Source organism: Phoenix dactylifera, unplaced genomic scaffold, assembly GCF_009389715.1.
Source record: "Phoenix dactylifera cultivar Barhee BC4 unplaced genomic scaffold, palm_55x_up_171113_PBpolish2nd_filt_p 000276F, whole genome shotgun sequence".
NCBI classification, from domain to species: domain Eukaryota; kingdom Viridiplantae; phylum Streptophyta; class Magnoliopsida; order Arecales; family Arecaceae; genus Phoenix; species Phoenix dactylifera.
Window position 1 is genome coordinate 147,189 of NW_024067761.1, and position 20,593 is coordinate 167,781.

At 47.1% G+C, this 20,593-nt stretch overlaps 1 pseudogene; it reads right to left on the minus strand.

Annotated features, from left to right (window-relative positions):
- Positions 1 to 11,287, minus strand: part of LOC120103942 — a 42,702-nt pseudogene extending 31,415 nt beyond the window's left edge.
- Positions 11,288 to 20,593: the final 9,306 nt, after the last annotated feature.

Genomic DNA, 20,593 nt, shown 5'->3' on the forward strand with positions numbered 1-20,593 from the left:
AAGAATGCTGGCGCCACTTACCAGCGCCTCGTCAACAAAATCTTTAAAGAGCAAATCTGCCGGAACATGGAGGTGTACGTGGACGATATGCTGGTGAAGAGCCGCCATGCAGATCAGCACATCGCGGACCTGGAGGAGACTTTCACCACCTTGCGGAAGTTTCGCATGAAGTCGAACCCAGCGAAGTGCGCCTTCGGCGCTTCGGCCGGGAGGTTCCTCGGTTTTATTGTCAACCAGCGGGATATCGAAGCCAACCCGGACAAAATCAAGGCTATCCAAGGTATGTCCCCTCCGACCAAAGTAAAGGAGGTTCAGGAGCTCGCTGGAAGGGTCGCCGCGCTCGGACGATTTGTGGCAAAATCGGCCGAACGCTGCCAACCATTCTTCAAGGTGTTGAAACGCCCGAAAGACTTCCTCTGGACGGCCGAATGTCAAGCAGCGTTCGACCAGCTCAAGGAATACCTGGCGTCTCCCCTGCTGTCCAAGCCGCAAGAAGGGGAGATGCTCTACCTCTATCTGGCGGTCTCCCCAACCGCGGTCAGTGCGGTGCTGGTTCGGGAAGAGGCAAAGCTCCAAAAGCCCGTGTACTACATCAGCCGGGTCCTACGGGATGCCGAGACGCGGTACACGAAGGATGAAAAGATCGCCTTCGCGCTGCTGACCGCGACCAGGAGGCTTCGCCCCTATTTCCAGGCCCATTCGGTCACCCTCTTAACCGATCAACCACTACGACAGATCCTCAGCAACCCCGAGAATGCGGGACGGCTGGTGAAGTGGGCAATAGAACTCGGTGAGTTCGACATCCGCTACCAGCCTCGACCCGCCATCAAGGCCCAGGTGCTCGCGGATTTCCTCGCTGAGTGCATGGTGCAGGAGGCGGAACCTAGACCGCCGGAAACGCCCAGCCTCGACCTCCCGATCTGGACGCTTCACATCGATGGGTCGTCGAACCCCGAGGGTGGAGGGGCCGGGCTGGTCCTTACCAGTCTTGATGGAGTGATAGCCGAGTATGCCTTGAGGTTTGGATTTCCAGTGACCAACAACGAGGCGGAGTACGAGGCCCTAGTCGCGGGACTCAAACTCACCGGGGAGCTCGGCATCCGGCGTTTGAAGGTCTTCACCGACTCCCAGCTGGTGGTCGGACAGGTCCGTGGGGAGTTCGAGGCCCGGAGCCCGACCATGCAGAACTACGTCCGGAAGGTGCAAGCGCTCATTCCCGACCTCGGCAGTGTCGACTTCCAGCAGGTCCCCAGAAGCGAAAACGCCAGGGCCGACAGGTTGTCCCGTTTGGTGGGCGCAGAGGCACACAACTTGTCGAGGGCGATCTACCTGGAGACCCTAGACGCGCCGAGCATCGGCGAGGCTGGAGCGGTGATGGCGATTGATCCGGAGCCGTCTTGGATGGACCTGCTCGTCGCCTACCTCGCCGAAGGGATCCTCCCTGAAGACGAAGATCAAGCTCGGCGACTTGTCAAGAAGTCCGCCCACTACGTACTCTATGAAGGGAGGCTGTATCGGACCTCGTTCACCGCCCCCCTCTTAAGGTGCCTCCGCCCCTCGGAGGCGGCCTACGTCCTCGGCGAAGTCCACGAGGGCGTCTGCGGATCGCACTTGGGGGCTAGGTCCTTAGCGCACAAGATCATGAGGCAAGGCTATTATTGGCCTACCTTGTTGGAGGACTCAAAAGACCATGTACGGAAATGCGACGCCTGCCAGCGCCACGCCAACGTCCAGAGAGTCCCTTCTGTCCCCTTGGCACCAATCACCGCACCCTGGCCCTTCGCACAGTGGGGAATGGATATCCTCGGACCATTCCCCGTCGCTTCAGGCCTAGCGGAAGTTCTTGATTGTTGCAATCGACTACTTCACCAAGTGGGTGGAGGCAGAGCCGCTGGCCACTATCACGGAGGCGCAAGTCCGGAAGTTCGAGAAGAAAACATCATTGTCCGATTTGGGGTACCCCGGGTCCTCATCTCGGATAATGGTCGACAGTTCGACAACAAGCATTTCCGTGACTTCTGCGAGGAGTTCGGGATCGAGCATCGGTTCACATCCGTGTCGCATCCCCAAACCAACGGTGAGGCCGAGGTCACAAATCGGACAATCCTCCAAGGATTAAGGCGCGAATCGGTCGGACGGGGCAAGCTTGGGTCGAGGAACTCGAGAATGTCCTTTGGGCGTATCGGACCACGCATCGGACCCCTACCGGGGAGACGCCTTTCAGCCTAACCTATGGCACGGAAGCCGTTGTCCCCGTGGAGCTCGGACTCCCCTCGCCTCGGGTGGCCGCGCACCGACCCGAGGCCAATTCGGAGCAACTCCGAGGGAACCTGGACCTCTTGGAAGAAGCGAGGGAAATGGCGCAGGTTCGGATGGCGACTGTATCAGCGGAGGGTGGCCCGATATTATAACTCCAAGGTCCGACCGAAACTCTTCAGAATTGGAGATCTGGTGCTAGGGAGCCAAAGCATCTCAAACCGCGGAAGGTGGGAAGCTGGCCGCCAAATTGGGAAGGCCCGTTATAGAGTTTCGCTGGGTAAACCGACCTGGCTCCTACCAGTTGGAGGCCCTAGATGTCGAGAAAATTCCGAGGAGCTGGATTCCGCTAACCTGCGGGTTGTATACCAGTAGAAAGACAAAGCCAGAAAGACAGTTCAAAAATGTATAGTTCTTTTCATTTCAATAGTTCCTGGTTACCAATGGCGTGTTCGTGTTGATTACAAAGAATTTCCAGAGGAGAATTGGGGAGTAAAGAAGCAAGGAAGAGGTGGAGACTCCGTGGAGCTGAAGATCTGGGATCCCGAACCCTCCATCCGAAGCAGCTGCAATCCCCGCGGGAGTGGTGCTTCTCTCCGGAGGCACCATGGACGCCTCACGAAAAAGACGAGGAGCCGCCACAGAAGAAGTTCCCGCTGCCTCCAGAGGAACGCCACCCCCAAGGGATATTCCGGTCCTCCCCAGGAGAAGGGGAGGGAAGGAATACAAGGGAGAAGAGCGCAGAAGGCGCGATTCCCGGGTGAAGCGTCTGTCGCAGAGCTCAATCGGGAGGGGGACTGAAAGGAGGGGGGACGTGATCCCGGATGAAATGCCTAGAGCGGAGTTCCGCCGGGGAGAACCTCCTTGTTGATCCCAAATGAAACGGCTAGTTGGCGGAAGTCGCGAGGGGCGCGCCTCCCGTTCCCCGGCAGGGGGTCTCCCAGCCACGCGCCGGAGAGGAGGTCCACGATCCATGGCAACCTGAACAGCTCCGGCTTGGCAGGCTCCACTGCACCTACACTTATATTTATAGCCAAACTGTGGCCCCCGGTCGTTCCGATGCGGGTGGCTCCAATAAATGCTGGGCGCACCGAATCCGGAGCCGTTCCGGCTCTCGAGGCGTATCCTCCCACGATCTCCTAAGCGTCGTTCACCTTAATTGCATTCTTTATGCAGGACACTCCGGACGGCGTGTATCCCACGGCCCACGTATCTCCGCTCGCGCCCAGGCCGCATCCGCCTCGAAGAACGCGCGTATCGCGGCCGCTTAACTGGCACTCCTCGCAAGCAGCAACTGGCGATCCGATTTTCAGGTAACGCCTCAATTAGCATTTAATAGCCTTCTAGTGTTCTCCAGGCGACGCTTGGAGAGGAGGAGAACACGATCGTAGCTGGCCACGGAGAAATCCCGTCGAGCGGCAAGCGACAGGCGCGTGGCAACGAGCGGAATTTCCTGAGGCTACAACCTCGGATGCCAGGCTACCGGATCATCCCGGGAGCAGACTAGCCTGAAGCCCCGACCGGTCGCCTCGGCTTGCGCCAGCCTTGGCCGACCAACGAGCGGGAATTTCCTGAGGCCTAACAACCCTCGGATGCCAGGCTAACCCGATAATCATCTCGGGAGCAGACTAGCCTGAAGCCCCGACCGGTCGCCTCGGCTTGCGCCAGCCTTGGCCGACCAACGAGCAGAATTTCCTGAGGCCTAACAACCCTCGGATGCCAGGCTAACCCGATGATCATCCCGGGAGCAGACTAGCCTGAAGTCCCGACCGGTCGCCTCGGCTTGCGCCAGCCTTGGCCGACCAACGAGCGGAATTCTCCGAGGCTCGGCCCTCGGATGCCAGGCTAACCCGATGATCATCCCGAGAGCAGACTAGCCTGAAGCCCCGACCGGTCGCCTCGGCTTGCGCCAGCCTTGGCCGACCAACGAGCGGAATTCCCCGAGGCTCGGCCCTCGGATGCCAAGCTAACCCGATGATCATCCTGGGAGCAGACTAGCCTGAAGCCCCGACCGGTCGCCTCGGCTTGCGCCAGCCTTGGCCGACCAACGAGCGGAATTTTCCGAGGCTCGGCCCTCGGATGCCAGGCTAACCCGATGATCATCCCGGGAGCAGACTAGCCTGAAGCCCCGACCGGTCGCCTCGGCTTGCGCCAGCCTTGGCCGACCAACGAGCGGAATTTCCCGAGGCTCGGCCCTCGGATGCCAGGCTAACCCGATGATCATCCCGGGAGCAGACTAGCCTGAAGCCCCGACCGGTCGCCTCGGCTTGCGCCAGCCTTGGCCGACCAACGAGCGGAATTTCCCGAGGCTCGGCCCTCGGATGCCAGGCTAACCCGATGATCATCCCGGGAGCAGACTAGCCTGAAGCCCCGACCCGGTCGCCTCGGCTTGCGCCCAGCCTGGGCCGACCAACGAGCGGAATTTTCCGAGGCTCGGCCCTCGGATGCCAGGCTAACCCGATGATCATCTCGGGAGCAGATTAGCCTGAAGCCCCGACCGGTCGCCTCGGCTTGCGCCAGCCTTGGCCGACCAACGAGCGGAAGAACTTCAAGAATCAGGAGTCGGCGAGGCGCTACCAAGAGTTAAAAAGAGGAAGGACGAAAGTGAAATGAAGAAACACTCTATTTGCATTAACTTTCATTGTTTCAAGGCCGAGACCATACAACTTGGCAAAACGCCAACATACAAAGAAAAGGACAAAGAAAGGTACAGAGGGTCAGCTTGGAGGAACCCCTGGGTCGGGAACGCCGGGCACGTCCGCAAGGGGTAGGGAGGCAGTTGGAGAATCAGCAGGCAATGGCGCCGGAGGGGAGTCGAGGAGGGAGACCCCACTCAGGTCAATCCCGGGGTATTTAGCGACACCCTTGCCAAGCTTCATCGAAGCCTAAGACAAAGGAGTCGGACCCCGCGTCCGACATGTCACGGACGAACTCATCGGACTGACGATAGGCCTGTACCGCCTCCGACATGTCACGAATGAACTCGGCGGACTGACGATAGGCCTGTACCGCCAGGACGCCCGATTTTCGCGCTCTTCTCGGCCCAGTGCCGCCTCTGCTCGCTCCGTAATCTGAGCCTTTGCCTCCATGACCTTCGCCACAATCCGGTCGTCCGCCTCGGAGGAGACCCTCAGCAGATCAGCCCGAGCCTCCTTGTGCTTCGCCTCGGCAGCAATGCGAGCAGCCTCAGCCTCCTCCAGGCGCGAACGAAGCTCCTGGTCGCTCGCGCGGGACTCCTCCAAGGCCGACTCCAATTCGCCCAGCTTGGCTTCAAGAGACCGGGTTCGGTTGCGGGCGTTGTCGGCTGACTGCTGGGCCTTCTCCCACCTCTCCCGAAAGTCGGCAGCCTTCCGGGACTGCTTTTCGGCCCGCTCCTCCGCCTTCCTGATCTCGCTTTCGAGACCCGAGGCAACCTTGAGTTGCTCCTGAGCCTCCAACAGTTGCCCCTCGAGGGCGGCGAAGCCGAGTGCCCGCTCTTCGGCCACCTGGAGCCTCGTCTCGAGGTCCCTGGTCGTCCCTCCCCGCCGCAGCCTGGCCTCCCTCCTCTACTGCTTTTCAGTCGGCTCTCGGCCCTCGCCAGAAGCCTCGCCTGTTCCTCGTGGCTCTCTTCCAGACGAATCATGTACTGGGCGAGCTAAAAGATAGGAAAATGAGAGCGTCAGACGGGGATCAATAGAGCTTATAAGTGGCGGAAGCGACCAAAAGAACACTCACCGACATGAGACAGACGCAGCTGGCAGCCCCGACGTCAGGGATCCTCATCTGACGGACCTGCCTACGGTCCTTCTCCAGCAGCACCGTCTCGATGAGGTTTCGGGCGCCGGCGAAAGTGAAGGCCGACCCCGACTTCGCCCCGGAGCCGGACGGTGGTTCTACAGCCTTACCCTTACCCATCGCTTGGGGAAGAGTCATGCTGACCGTGCTCGGGGCGGGGGCCGCTCCAGGAATCGACAGGGTCCCGCTCGGCCGGGGGCCTCGGCGCGCCCCTCCTTCTCGTGTCATCCGAAGCCGACCGAGTCGAAGGCCGGGTTGGGGACCGATCGCGTCCAACCGGCCGTCTCGGGTGCGCTCGGATGACACCTTCGGAATAACGGTAGTCTCATCACCGGAGGGCTGATACAGCGCCAACTGTCGGTCCGAGCCCGCGGCGTCCCCCTGATCGGTGGGGTCCGGACCCGTCTGTCGGCGTCGGAGTCGCCTGCTGGCGGGACTTCTTCGCCAGTGGGACCTCGCTCTGAGAAGTCCGTTTCTTCCTCCGGACCGCTTCCAGTAGGGACGTCTACCAACAGCCATCGCCTTGTCCGACCGCATGACGTCGTCGATCTCTGCAAAAAGGACGAGATGGTCGGAGGCTGAGAAACTGAAGGAAGAAGAAACGAAATAGAAGAAAGAGCCAAAAAAGAAAAAGTGGTGGCGCGCTCACGGTCGGCGGGGACCGAGCTCAGACCGCGTTCACAAGGTATCCTTGGAAATAAGGCGAGCCACCGGGGGGGCCGGCCCTCGGCAACCAACCCCTTCAAGACGGCGACGCCATTGGATTCCTCCCTCGACAACCTCGATAGGCGATCGGGGACTTCATCGGCGTCTCCCAGATTGCCCTGATTCCCCAAGAGGGATCTGCGGCAATGAAAAGAACGCCCCTTTCCAGCCGTGAATGGAGGAAGGAGCCTCCTTGACGAGGCCGCACCCTCGCCGCGCCACAAAGCACCACCACTCTCTGTCCTGGGGGTGGCCGTTCAGGCCGTAGCATTCCCAAAAGACATTCAGGGTGGCGGGAACCTCGTGCATGCGGCAGAGAACCTGGAAGGCCGTCAGGGCGCGCCATGAGTTCGGCACCAGTTGCGTCGGCGCCACTCTTAAACCCCGAAGCACCTGCACAACTAAGTCCGAGGGGGGAAAGCGGAACCCGGCCCGAAGGATGTCCTCATTGATGGCGACCTTCCCTGGAGGAGGATGGGACATCCTCTCCTCAGGCCCCGGGAGCGTAACGTTGCAGGCTTCGGGAAGGTGGTACCGAGCCACGAACCTATCAAAGTCTTCGGAGGCCAGCTCCGACTGAATGCGGTCCGCTCTTACTTCGTCCATACCTAATGGCCAGTGAATCTACGGTCAGGACGGGGCCAAGAAGGGGGAAAGGACCGGAACGACTGGAGTACACTAATACGGAAGGAGAAAGTATGGAGAGCCCTAAATTGAAGAATGGGGCAACTCACCGGAAGGGAAGGAAGAACGGCTCCGAGAGCGTCAAAGGAGGAGCGAGCGAACAGTCCGACGGCAACGACAGCAGCGCAAGGGAGAAACTCGAAGATACCTGTGAAGAGAAAAGCGGACGGGGGAGGACCCCCGGTTAAATAGGCGGGAAAGGCGGGTGACGCCTCGGTGACGCCAGAGGACGCCTGACTGCCGAAGGATCGCTCGCGCCCCAAAGGCGAATCGACGCCATTAAGGAAGGATGTCCGCCGAAATCCGCAGACTGCCAGATCATCGACAACCGCTATACGCCATAAAGGAGGCGGGGAGCTCGAAGCGCGCGCGCCTTTCCGAGGGATGGCGGCAATCTCGAAGCATCACTCCCTTCACCCGTTCCCCTCCTGGTTCCAGGCTCGGAAGTGGGGGGCTACTGTTACGGGGGAACTTAGCCACCATGCCCCACGTGACCGGCACGCGCGCCCAGGAAGACTACGGCAGTCCCTTGATGCAGCAAACCGACCCCGAGTCGGATATCTCCGGCTCCGCAGCCCGACCCGAGTCGGCTGCCCCTTGATCCAGCAATCCGACCCCGAGTCGGATATCCTCGGCTCTGCAGCCCGACCCCGAGTCGGCTGCCCCTTGATCCAGCAATCCGACCCCGAGTCGGCAATCTCTCGACAACGACAGGCTGTTTCCCTGAGACACGCCGCGGCCCTCTGCTCCACTACTCCCTGCAACGGTCGCATCCGGCGCTGCTCCACGATCCCCTGTAACAGCCGTACAAAGCGGAGCTCCACTACGCCCTATAACGGCCATGTCAGTGACAACTCCATCGTGCCACACGATGACCAACCCCCCAGAAAGACCCCCAGCCTGGTATATATGCGGCTGGGGGAGAAGGGGAGGGTAAGCAAAAGTTTTCCAGAGTATTCTCTCACCTGCTACTGCTATCTCTCCTTCTCCTTCAATCTCCTCTGACTTGATCGTCGGAGGGCCCCACTACCCCAGTGGTGGTGCGAGGCTTGCTTGCAGGTTTTCCGGTGGAAGGTGGAGCGCAACCAACCCAACTCCAAAGGAACCCCGTTCACACCGCTGTGCCAATCGTTCTCGGTTTGGACCACCAGCAACAATGATGATACAAACACTACTGACGACTGAAGACTGAAGACTGAAGACTGAAGACTGAAGACTGAAGAGTGAATACTGATTCACTGAATCACTGATGATTAGTAAGATTTCTTAATTTTTTATAATTGTACATTTTTATTGTATTCTGGAGGTCAGACCAAGGTCCAAACCTCGGCCCTTTCTTATTGTATTCTGGAGGTCAGACCAAGGTCCAAACCTCCCTTCATGTACCATTTTGATTTAAATTAATAAACTGGTAGGGGTCTATGCCAAACCCCCACCATTAAGGTGGCTTTATATTCATAAATCATAAATTCTTAGTGTTCAATATTTTTAATTTATTAAAAAAATTTATGAAGCATTAATTTTTATCGGGCCGAGCCGGGCCCAGGCCCGCGTGCCAGCCTGGCCCAGGCCCTTATGGGCCGTGCCGTGCTGGCCCGCGGGCGTGCTTGGCCCGCGGGCCTAGAACGGGCCGTGCCGGCTCAGGCCCGAAGCGGGCCGTGCCAGGCACGGCCTGCTGGCCAGGACCCTCTAGCCCAGCACGGCCCTCTCAAAGGGGCCGTGCCAGGCACGGCCCGGCACTGTAGCTGGCGGGCCGTGCCAGGCACGGCCCGCTTCGTGCCGTGCCGTGCCGGGCCGTGGGCGGCCCGGCCCAGTGCCCATCTCTACTTGCTGGATCCTCAACCACACTTTGAACCGGTGAAGAGACTGAGTTGGCAATGCTGTTAGCAGGAGCAGCCATGGGAGGAAGCTTTCACCGTTCTGATACCATGTAAGAACTGATGAATGATGAAAGAATGAAAGAAGACTCAAAAACAGGGGAAACGGGACAACCTCAGTCTTTTTACTTCCAGAAAATCAGAATCACCTTATTACATCCATGGTCTATATATAAGGATACACAACTGAATAATGAATAACAGAAACTTTAACTATCTAACAGTAAGCACTGAATGAACGGAAACAGTTGAAAGTTGAAGTTCTTGACTTCAGGTGATGTTCTTGAAGCTCAGCTGAGCTGAGAGATGAACTTTGATTCACAACATGTATCACAGTGGAATGACAACTACAGGCTGTTGCAAGAACATTATCAGAGAATATAGCATAGTGGTAGAGGGAAGGATCTCAGCTTGTTCTTATCTGCTAGTTCTTTGCTGGTATAGTTGTGCAGAAGTAATCAGTTGTTAGCTGTAAAGGTAGGCAGTGGATGGGGTTTAGGGATAGTCTTTGCAGCATGCTGGACTAAGAATGTGTTGTGTTTATTCACAGCATTTATGTTTTCATCTGCAGACTGGACCATGGTCCGTAACTTTCTTGCACTACATCAGTGTCAAGTAGCCACAGATAAAGCATGGCCCATTGCTTTCGCTTGTTCAGAGCACTGGATGATGGGAGACAATTTCCAGCATTATGACTGAGTGATTTGTAACAATATTATGATAATGAAAATGACTGGAGAAGATACTTCATGCAGATCGGTATCTGAATTTGCATCTCCAATAGTCGGCTATCTTTGATGTGTCTCATCAAGGAATCATAAAGATCAAATACTTCTTGGAACGGGCAATGCTAGCATACACCTTGGCCATGATAATCTGATCTTTCAATAGTTTCAAGTGGATCTGAGTGAGGGTTGTTATATTCTTTCCTCCATATGTTGTATTTTCCCTGACAGTGTTATAAACTGCTTTGTACGTTCAATGGCTGCTTTGCATCTCTAGTTCAGTTTCTTTGCTCATGTTATTAGCTCTGGAGTTCGCATTTCCTTTCTTTTCTGTCGTAATTGCTGCAAGGTGAGAGATGGGGGAGATCAACTTATACTTTACCAAGGAAACAACAAAACTAAATCAAAATTGAAAATTGACCCAGATGTTTTTACTTGTCCGTTTTAAGCTTTCACTGGGATAATACGGGTGGCTTGTTGATTTTGATCGGTAGAAGGTTGAGCATTGTCTTGTAATTCCACTCGCAATTTTTTGAGGTGACCCTTCTTTGCTCTGGCAGTTCATAGAAGAATAAAATATGAAGCAGTCAAATAAATCCAACACAAATTATGAATTTTTCACAAAAACGAAGCAAGGTGAGGGTAGAAGTGAGAATAGTAAAAAGTTGACTACTGTGATTCGAAGAGGGAAAGTTTACTTTTTTCAGCATTCCTCTATATATACTTTGATCCAATCTCATAGTATGGTTACAAAGATGTGAAAAAAAAAAATCAAATTGGAAAATGTTTTCATTACTTCACTAGCATCTGCCAACTTCTAGGCCAACATATTTTTGGCTCACAAGAGGGGCCTAACATGAAATCTAAAACTCAGGTTGGTGATCTATCATTTTAGATTTCAGAATTTAAGCTCCATAACGAAGGAGGCTTCGGATTCACCTAAACCAGGAAAAGTGTAAGGACTAAAGATTTGTTGTTCAGAATGGCAGTCAACTCTAATGCAGAGTACAGCCAAAGGAGCCAATTGAAATGCAATCCTTTAAATGAGTTTCATACTGTTTCAAAGACCTTTTGGTTTAACATAACTGAAATATTACTTTCATAATGGGATAAATCTATGTATGTTACAGTTACATCAACACCCTGTAAAAACATAATGGGGATAAATAGAATGAACAGTTTACTTTCATGAAGAAGATGTATTCCAGTTACCTCATCTAGTTCGTGGGAGTCAGTCGTCCAGCTGGACTGCCTGTCCTGAACCATGTTCCTGTCAAGTCAACATAGAGCCATTCACCAAGTAAGATAAGGTAAGCAGTAGGGACTCATATATCCCCAGGATAACATCAGGTACTTGAACAGATCAATACTCTTCTGCGAATCCAGACATAATCAAATACCTCTACATTCGACTTTGGTTCTTGCAGATGTTTTTGGATGGCAGTGCATGTCATTTTTCAGCTTTGGATGATACAATGTAATTTCAACAGAGGAATAATTACCATGACACAATAAAGTTGTGCATATTTGAAGAACATATAATTCACAAACAAGAATTTTTCATTCAAATATTCATATTCATATTTGATTACATGTACTTCAAAACTTCTAAAACATCCATCTCAATTCCTAAGTACACATCTACGATGTACCAAGAGTCGACGACATCATCATCTACGAGTAGATGAAGTATCAGCAACCTACAAGAAAAAAAATACTTAGAAACTAAAAATACGAAAGTCATCACGCTCATACAAGAATACATTATAATATTATAAATATTCAAATATATTTAGTTATGTACCGAGAGCAAATCTCCTGCAAAAAAGATGAAATATGGTCAAGTTGATCCTGCAAACATTGTATCTTCAACTCTTGGCTCTGCTTCAACTCCACCATATCAGTCATATGACTCTACCTCATCTCCTCTCCTTGTCTCATATGACTGCTTTATCTGTGCCACCTCTGTCTTCAAACTACAAACCTCTACAGTGCTAGTACCTTGTCTGGCATCTGGGTGTATCGGCTCACTACAGACAGCTAAGTGGGGGTAACTCCGATACCGTAACCCTCACACGACCATAACATTCTGGGCCCATCAATTCGGCATAGACCTAGCCTCGACGCGACTGCCGCGTCGGATGATGATGATCCCCGACGCGCTCTGAAATAAGATTTGTAGCTTTTCCTATATCTCAATAAAAAATAAACAGTCAATTATAATTTAAAAGAAGTAAAATTAATAAAAATTAGATCAAATAAAAAATGAATACATACAACTATATCTCTCGACTCGTCCCGGACAAAGCTGCCATCTCGGTGAGTATGGGTCATCTTATAAAACTCTACTCACAGGCTTCCCTCCATGCTCTAACTATCTACACATACGGAAAGTATATTTGACAAACTATATATCATGATACGTGCTATATGTTCGTAGAGTTTCAAATAGTTTCAAAAGAGCTTACAAATTCATTTCTACGTCTCGCATAACTCTTTGAGCCTGAAGTATGAGGAACCTGCTTGAGATGCTCGTGCAGCTACTACAATATAGAATATGTCTGCCAAATAAAGCACACAGTATAATATGATTCCATGTATATATTTGCAATCTATATAATAATAAAGATAATAGAAGATATGAAACAATATATTGTTGACATGTCCTCTTTTTCAGAAAACCAGTAGTGAACAAGCTCCTCCACTGCTGATGGTATAATCAGGAGGAGTCACACGAGCAAGCTCCTCCTCTGTCATACCCTCGCGCTTGAAGTCTGTCTTCATTTTGCTTTAATATTCTTTTCATTCTGCGGTTGAGGGACTTTAGCCACCCAATCATGTCTTCTGGAGGGAGTACAAACTTACCCTACAACAGATACAGAATGTATATAATAATATTAAACCTCTAAAATAAAATTATGGTACTAAGCAAATTAACATACAGGAGGTGTCGAATTAAAAAGAATAAATTCAATTCATACTTGTATAAGTCTAAGAAGCTCAACCTTATACGAAGGAAGCATATCATTCCACTTCATACAGTTGAGCGTGCATACAGCTGACCCTTGCGTGCAACCGATCCTAAAAAAGCTTGATAGTAGACTTTCCAGCTTCTTTGATGGGCTACCCAATTCGTTGCATCGGATTGATGATTCTTCTCATCCGGAGGAAGCTTCCACACATCCTTTGCTTGAGTGGGTCCCCATCTCGTCCTCACTGTCCCTTGTCCATCTATTCAAATTAAATAAAATGTCTTAAAAAGTTGAAAACAAATATGAACATAAAAATATGCACTTTAAATCGAATTACCATGGATCAGGAGCTCATCCTCCGGACAATCAGCAGGAGGCTCGCGCTGAGATCCTGACTCGTGCTGCTGGTGATCACATGGCTGCTGGGACTGCAGGGACTGCTCAGAAGTAGATCCCATCTGAGAATGCTGGAACTCCACATCTCTAAAATCGTCTCCCTCGGGGCATATTGTTACCTGGTATGCACAAAAAAGAATCAATATTTGGTTAAATGATAAATTTATACTAAATAAAGGGCTAATAAAATAGAATATAATAACTCATTTAACATATGCTTCATAAATTTTACTTACCATTATGAAACTACATTCTCATTCAACATCCATCCTAATCAAACTCATTGGCGCATTTACTTCATCAGTTGGCACAACATTATAAGGCATACACTGAGTATAAGTATCATCGTCCTCCTCTTCCAACTTTTTTCCAATATCATACAAGTCCCTAGGTTTCATTTTAATAACAAGAGACCAATTTTTATCTTTTGAGTCTTGCACAAAAAATACTTGTTGAGCTTGAGATGAAAACACAAATGGATCATCTTTCAATAACACACCAGTATGTATCAACCTTGAAAAATTTACAAGTGTGAATCCATTTATGTCTTGTCTCAAACCTCTAGGTGAGTTTATATCCACCCAATCACATCGAAATAATACTACCTTAAAATTTCCATAATAATCCAGCTCATAAATATTTGGTTAGAGCACCATAATAATTTTTTCCATCCGCCTCAACCATAACTCCACTATTTTGGGTTTTTCTAAATTTCTCACGCTCTTTATTATGAAATTTAAAAACCATTTATAATGAATCCATCATATCTGTTGACCAATATTATTCGGACCTCGAGCAATGACTATTAACTCCTCAGAACAATTCCTCTCCATCATCACTGGTACCTAAAAAAAAATTATGGAAGTAATGATTAATTTCCCTCTATAATTTTTTTTTAAAAAAGCTTAATATATTAGACATCTAAACCTGTTTGAAAAGCCATTCTGGAAATAATTCAACCAACCATCGTTGCTCAATCCTTGGTGTAGGACGAATGTTATGGTTGAAACTTCGCTGAGCTATTAAAAATTCTCTGCACAATCAAGGTTATCTTTAATTAAATACCAATATTACATTCTCCTGACATGACAGTAAATTTAGATTTCAATTAACTGTACTAACCTGCGAGACTCGGATATTATATCACTATGAAGTAAGACATAGCGATGTGCCTGTGCCAACAATTTTTGGTCAAGAACAACACTTTCAACTTTTTCCAAAACTCTTCCACCAGATGAGAACTTGTAAACATCTGTATTCTCTATGATATCACAATTCCTTGGAGGTCGATTGAAAACCGTTTCAACATCTTCAAGAAATCTAGAACAAAATGTCAAACACTCCTCAGCAATATATTCTTCAGCAATCGATCCCTCGGGATAGGCTCGATTGCGTACACAAATCTTTTAAGCGCATAAGAAACCTGCAACAATAAATTTTTTAAAATAAATATCACAGTCAAACTGATTATTAAATATGGCCATTGGAGTTTATTAAATCACCTCTCAATAGGATACATCCATCGGTAGTGAACCGGTCCACCAAGTTTAGCTTCCGCAGCTAAGTGAATAAGTAGATGAACCATAATAGTAAAAAACTTAGGAGGAAAGATCTTTTCCATATGGCATAGTGCAAGTGTAACATTAGACTCCAATTGATCAAGCTCCTTAGGATCAAGAACTTTGGAACATAATGCCCTTAAAAAATGATGACAATTAAGAAACAATTGTGAAAACTTGTTTCGATGTTGACGATCTTAAAGCCAATGGAAAGATATCTTGCATCAAAATGTGACAATCGTGACTTTTAAGATTTGAAAGTTTATGCTCTTTGAGATTTACGCATCGTGAAATATTCGATGAGTACCCATCAGGAACCTTCATAGTTTTCAGAACTGTTAGAAAAAGATCTTTCTCTTGAGTAGACATTGTAAAACATGCAGGAGGTGTATAAAATTTATCATTGGCAAGCTCTGTCGGATGAAGCTCTTGTCTTATTGCCCATATCTTTCAAATCAATACGCGCTTTCAAGTTATCTTTGGTCTTTCCATCAAGATTTAGCAATGTTCCAATCAGGTTATCACAAAATATTCTTCTCTATATGCATCACATCAAGGTTATGTCGAAGAAGATTATACTCCCAATGAGGTAAATCAAAGAAAATGCTCTTTTTCTCCATAGTTGTTTCTGTGTAGATGCTGCCATTGAATCATCATCATTTTTCTGACCATATACGTTGTCTTCAATTCTCAAAAAAGTTGTCAACATCCCTCAGCAACCTCTGCTATTATTCTTCATTCAATGTGCTACCAACATGCTCCCTTCCCCTCTTCTTTGAATATTTGGAGACCTTACCCGGTATATAATTGGTGCCATGCATTTGTCTGAAGACTTCAGTTCCAGTTGGTGGAATTGGGGTAGGATCGCAACTCTATGGTACCATCAAACAAGTCTTTCTAAAATCGAAATGGGTGGTTTGCTTCTAACCACCGAGATGGCCTATATAACAGAACTTTCCTCCATGTTTTAACCAATATGAATGGGTTGAATCTCCACAAGAAGGACATGCAATACACCCCTTAGTGCTCCAACCAGATAAATTAGCATATGCAGAAAAATCATTGATAGTCCAAATAAGAGCTGCACGCAATTTGAAATTTTGGCCAGTAAAAGCATCAAATGCATCAATACCCTTCCATATTTGTTTCAATTCCTCTATTAGAGGCTGTAGAAAAACGATCAATATCATTACCTGGGCCCTTGTCACCTGGAATAACCATTGACAGAATTATTGAAGATTGTTTCATACACATCCATGGCGACAAATTATATGGAATCAAAACAACCGGCCAAGTGCTGTATGTTGAGCTCATCGTTCGGAATGGATTAAACCCATCAGTAGCTAAACCAAGCCTAACACTCCGAACATCATAGGGAAATTTGGGATGCCTATTATCAAATGCTTTCCATGCGGGACTATCCGCTGGGTGTCGTAACATTCCATCCTTTGTATGGCCTTCGTCATGCTGATGACCCAAAGATTGATTCAAAGATTGATTTTGATGATCACAAAACCTTGAAGTATAAATACTAATGTTTGTGTTGCAAGGAGAAAGATATTTATTTTGCAAGGAACATAGCAAGTTGGAAGAACACAAGAAGGCCTCCAAAGCTCTCAAGAAAAGTTGGAAGAAAGCTACAATTTATTGGCCCAAGTCTCAGTTCAAAGGATTTCAAATTGGAGGAGCAAATTCAAAGGAAAATTCAAAAGAATAGTCTTTCGAGTCGACTCCTGAGGAATTCGAGTCGACTCCGATGCTTGTCGAGTCAGCTCCAGAGTAGAACGAGTCGACTCCAGGGAGTAACAAGACAGAAAGACAGAAAAGATATTTGGACCCTGAGAGGCGAGTCGACGCCTGAAGAACTCGAGTCGACTCCAATAGCTGGCAAGTTAATTCGTAAGGAAAACAAGGCAAAAGTCAGAGAGCGATTTTCGACCCTGAGATTCGAGTCGACTCCTGTGGAACGCGAGTCGACTCCGATGGTTGGCTGGTCGACTCCAAAGAAAGCGAGAGTCGACTCTCAGTGGTACACAAAGAAAAAGTCAGAGAGTAGTATTTGGACTCTAAGATCCGAGTCGACTCCCAGACAACTCGAGTCGACTCCAAGGCAGCACTACACCAAAATGGCAGAAGGCCAAGTTTCGGAAACTGAGAGCCGAGTCGACTCCGAGGAAGCTCGAGTCGACTCCAAGACCAGACGAGCCAAAATACAGAGGATCAGTTTTTCGGGCTCTGAGAGCCGAGTCGACTCCAAGAGAATCCGAGTCGACTCGAGGAAGAAAATCAGAAAGTATGTCCTCTGGATTCATGGGATGAGCCGACTCCAAAAATGCCAAGTTAGCTCCAGATGTTGGCGAGTCGACTCCGAGTTAAGTCGAGTCGACTCCCAGTCGAAGCAAGCACATTAATTCAAATTTGGAACAGTGGCCGAGTCATCTCCAGTAAAGCACGAGTCGACTCCTGCAACAGGCGAGTCGACTCCTGATCGCGCGAGTCGACTCCAAATCCCAACGGTAATATTGTCAGGAAGTGCAGACTATGTCCAACGGCTCTATTCTTGTCTCTAACGGCTATATTCTTGTCTCCACACCATCTAAAGCTATAAAAACAAGAAGAGAGCTAGGGGAGAATTCATGGAAGTGGGAGAGAACATTTAGGAAAGATTTTTCAAAGTGATTACAAGGGAAATCTCCCATAAGCACAAAAGAGCCATTCAAAGTGAAATAGAGAAAAGAAGAGCATCCAAGTGAATCTCAAAGCTTTCTCTCCATCCGTGGTGCTGCCTCGGTGATCCTCTACTTCGTGCCAAATCAGAAGAGGGTCAAGTAAAGAAGAAGCCGAGCTCCTTCATCTTCAAAACTCGGTTGAGGGCTTCTCTTTACTCTATTTGTTTATATTGTTATATTTGCTTATTTAAGAAGCTTTGATTTGTTTTAAACTTTGTTTTTAATATCTTGTAACTTGATTCAATCAAGGGATTGAATCAAGGGGTTAAGGTTTGTTGGTGAGCCAAAGGGAAACCAACGGTGAGAGGTTTGTTGGTGAGCCTAAGTCGAAACCAACGTGTAAGGGTTCGATTGTGATCCCGGGAAAACAATCGGGGTGGTTCTAGTCGGTGAGCCTGGGAAAACCGACCGAGTTCGTTGTGATCTCGCAAAACAACAAGTTGGGTTGTGAGCTTGTAAAACAACCGGCTGTAATCTGTAGGATTATAGTGAAATTTCCAAGAGATCTTGGGGAGTGGATGTAGGTGCTGGGGTGCACCGAACCACTATATGTTTGTTGTGTTTGTAATGCCTCTTGTCATTGTCTAACTAACACACTTACTTACTTAGATAAATTGCTTGCTTTACTGTTATCCGCGCATCCTTTAGTTGCAAGCATATTCAATCAAGTCACATTCTATACATCAAACTGTTGCTAAGTTTGACTTTCACTGTGCATCCATACAACTTAGCATAATTAATCAAAAACTTTCAGAAGTAGGTTAAAAGTTTTAAAAGACCCAATTCACCCCCCCTCTTGGGTTGTATCTACTGGGCAACAAGTGGTATCAGAGCAGGTGCTCAAATATTATTTGTAGTCTTAACCGACTAGAGCCAAAGATCATGACAAACTCAAATAGATAGTTTTCTAGGAGAAGGACAATCAATTGATACACCTCCACTATTTAATGGCATAAACTATACACATTGGAAAATACGCATGCGGATTTTTATACAATCACTTGATTATAATTTATGGAGCATTATAGTCAATGGAACACACACAAACACTAGTCATAATGAGAAAATGGTTCAACAAAATTCAAAAGCCATGAACCTATTATATTGTGCACTAGATAGGAATGAGTTTAATTGCATATCTTCTTGCATGACTGCTAAAGAAATATGGAATATGCTTGAAGACAAATATGAATGCACTAACAAATCTGAAACATCATGTGTAGAACAAGAGCAGTATCATATTGCAAATCCATGCTTCGTGGCACAAGAGGTACATGCTGAAACTGAAAGCAATTTTACATTTGATGAACTCCATGATGCCTTTTCTGATTTGTATTTAGAATATAAGAAACTTATTTGTAAGAACAAGAACTTGAAGAATGAAAATCAAATTCTAATAGATGAAAAACTGAAACTAACTAGTAAAATTGAAATCTTAGTTAAAGAAAATCAAGAACTAAATCAAAGAGATCAACTTCTCACTGAAAGTCAAGATAAACTTAAGAAAAACAATGAATTACTTTCAGAAGATAACAGAAGATTAACTAAAGAAGTTGACAAATTAAAACCTATTGTTGAACGATTTACCTTCAGCTCTGAAAAATTGAACCTAATGATAAATAATCAAAGAGCTGAATTTGATAAAGTTGAATTAGGATATCAACCTTGGTACACCCAAAAATCTTTAAGAATATGTTTGTTAAAATAGTTTTTAATTATTCTAAAACAGATTCTTATAATACTGATAAACAAAAGCTAAGTAAAATCTCTTCTGTTGTTCCTAAATCTATACATTACAAATTTGATGAACCTAAAAGGCAAAAACAGAAAACTGAAGGTTTATCTACTACTTATGTTAGATCTATGTTTGTTAAATTCAACAAGAGGATACAGAAATACATCCCTTGTAATCCTAAAATCTTTAAATTTATGGATAAAATAGCTATTAAGAAAATATGGATTCCAAAAGGAACAATTATAGCTAACCTACAAGGACCCAAAAGAGCTTGGGTTCCTAAATTGAAAATATGATTATTTTTCAGCAAGCATGTCTAGCTATCCAAGGTTCTAATGAAAGATGTTATCTAAACAATGGGTGCTCTAGACATGTGTTAAAGAATTAAATTTAAAATGTAATTAAGAAGAATGATTTAAATGAAAGAAAGAATGAAATAAGTAATTCTTACATCTTCTCGTATTGAAATTACTTTATTAGTTGATTAAAACATAACTTGCAAGTATTAATCATTTTTGTGATATAAGTGATTTTTTTGGGATGAAAAGAAAATATATTCAAATCACTTCATTTTATAGTATGCTCCACTCACTATTGGATAAGTTGCTAAATGATTAATTAATTTATTAAAAAAAATTAACTCTATGAATTCTCTATATGCTTGATTAAGAATTTTTATCCATGGCATTATTTTTATTGATCATAAATATGATAATGTGTACTTGGTATGCTTTTGAATATATGCACTATGAATACCAAGATTAAAGAAACCATCCTTGGCACATAGAATCAACTCATGCTAGTATGTACTTAATCTCAAAAGACCTTGCCATAGGCTTACTTAGATTATCTACTTAAAGGTCAAAGTTTTGCTATGCATGCTAACTAAGGAAACAAACAAAAATCATTTCTAAATCTAAAGATGTTGTTTCCATCTCTAAGTTTTCAAAAGCTTACATTGGATTTGTTCTTGGAAAATAAAACTGAAGTATTTTTCTGTATTTACTAAATCTTGTAAAAGCGTTTCAAATGAAAAAGGTTTCCAAACTGTGAAGATCATGGCACAGTGTTGAAAACCAAAATCCTGATTAAGGTTATATAGAAAATAATATTAAATCCAATGATTTCAGCACCAAGGACACCATAAGTAAAATAGGATTAATAGAATTCTTGAAGAAATG